The sequence below is a fragment of the Nannospalax galili genome, unplaced genomic scaffold (assembly GCF_000622305.1).
Source record: "Nannospalax galili isolate Female #2095 unplaced genomic scaffold, S.galili_v1.0 scaffold6790, whole genome shotgun sequence".
NCBI lineage: Eukaryota > Metazoa > Chordata > Mammalia > Rodentia > Spalacidae > Nannospalax > Nannospalax galili.
Window position 1 is genome coordinate 21542 of NW_008328478.1, and position 2244 is coordinate 23785.

General features: G+C 43.6%; 1 pseudogene; it reads right to left on the reverse strand.

The window, feature by feature from the left end:
* Positions 1 to 1355: 1355 nt before the first annotated feature.
* On the reverse strand, positions 1356 to 1796 carry LOC103729191 (annotated as a pseudogene).
* Between the last annotated feature and the right edge of the window lie 448 nt (positions 1797 to 2244).

Consider the following 2244-nt stretch of genomic DNA (forward strand, 5'->3'; position numbering starts at 1 on the left):
GGGTCCCTGACCCCCTCCCCCCAAGCCACAGGTATTCTTGTGGTATGGCTATTTTAAAGACAGTTACCAAAGAAACAAGACTCAGGAAGTGCCAGGAAGCATGAGAGCATGAACAACAGAAACTGAAGTAAAAAAACAAACCACAGTCTGCTTGCTTAGCTTTCTGGAGAGGCAGCTCTTTCTGAAGCCAATCAGCCACTGAGCAAGCACTTAATAGAAGCTGTTTTCGGTCCCAGAAAAAAAATCGAGAATAAAGGGATGGTACAGGAGTCAAGGAGCCAGGTCAGTGGGATGGCTCAGTGGGTAAAGATGCTTGTTGCCAAGCCTGACATCCTGAATTTAACTCCTAGGACCCACACAGTAGAAGGTGAGAATGGACTCCTGCAAGAAGTACTCTGACCTCCACACATTTACGGTGGCATGCGCACACACCTACATATACTCACAAATAAATACAAATAAATAAATGTTTTTAAATTTAAAAAAAAAGAGTCAATTAATCTCTCATTGTGTTTAGAAAACCTTTACTTTATACCAAAGGAGCTTAAAGATCGCTAATCTCAGGGCTGGAGAGATGGCTCAGTGGTTAAGAGCACTGACTGCTCTTGCAGAGGACCTGGGTATGAACCGTTCTTAACTCTAGTTCCAGGGGAATTCGAAGCTCTCTTCTGACCTCAGCGGCATTGCACAACACGGGTACACACACATACATGTACGCAATACACTCATAGACATAAAGTAAAAATAATAAATTAAAAAAAAAGATTGCTAATCTCCTTTGCCACTATCACCAGTGACTATTTCCACAGACAACACAATTCTCAAGGATTTTGTAGAAATCCTGTTGCTTAAAATTATAAGCTAAGTAGGGCATGGTGGTCACTCCTTTGATCCCAGCATTCAGAAGGCAGAGACAAGTAGATCTCTGTGAGTTCAAGGCCAGATTGGTCTACATAATGAGCTCTAGGCCAGCCAGGGCCACACGGTGAAACCCTGCCTCAAAAAAAAAAAAAAAAAGATTACAAATTAGCATCATAGCCGGGGTGTGGTGGCACATGCCTTTAGTCCCAGACAGAGGAAGGATCTCTGTGAGTTCAAGGTCAGCTTGGTCTACATAGGGAGTTCCGGGCCAGCTGGGGCTACAGGGAGACCTTGTTTCAAAAAGCCAAAATAAAAAAAAAAAAAGAAAAGAAAAGAAAAAGCAACAGGCTAAGCACAGGCCAGGGGAGCAAGTAGCAGTGTTCATCCATGGTCCAGGCTTCAGCTCCTGCCTCCAGGTTCCTGCCTGAGTTCCCTAATGATAAACCTGGGAGATGTAAGATAAAATAAACTCTTTCCTCCCCAAGTTGGTTTTGGTTCAGTATTTTTATGGGAGCAGTAAGAAAGAAAGAAAGTAAAACAGAAGGTACCACATTGCCATGGTATTCTGGCATGGAAAGTGTATCTTCCTTAGAAGGGACAGGTATAGCTCCCAAACTCCCATCTGGCCTCAAGGAGAAGAGCTACAGAGCACATTAGATAGCAACAGGCAATGGGCAAGAAGCAGACATGGCAGAGGTGATTTGCTCTAAGGCAGAGCCCTTTAGTTCCTGGCGCGAAGGTACAATATGGCTTCAGATCCACTAACCCATCCTGAAGCCTCTGCCCCTCCTCCTCCATCCATGTGAACACCCCAGATCACGCTGCAGTGAGGGCATTTTCCCACTTACCATTTTCACTTTCTCAAAAACAACAGGCTCCATCTTTTTCTCTGGAGCTGGTTCACTCCCTCTTTTCCACTTATCATCTTTCTCTTTCTAAAATGATTTAAGACAACAATGAATATCTTAGCATTAGCACAATTAGCATTGCTGGAGCTACAATTCCAAATGTGAAAAGGACATCAAAGGTCCCTGCTGATTCTGCTGCAGCACAACAATGGAAACATGTCTTGGTGTGGGGCATGAAAGCCGACCTCTTCTAGGATAGCCTCAACTGCATGAGGCAAACGCTACAGATTTTAGGCCCCAACTCTCCCCATCCAGTTCCTCATCTGTCTGGCCCACTCTTCAGTCTTGATATCTGTAATACAGGCTATCTATAGAGGTTTAAAAGGCTCTACCTATTTGTGTCCCAAATTGAATTTGTCCATGCAGCGAGAAGCTCCCCAACTAGCCTTGGTATACTGGTAAATAAGTTCATGTTCATCTTATTTAGCTCATTTCCTTTGTGATTTTATAAATTTAGTAACAGGTCGCTTCAATA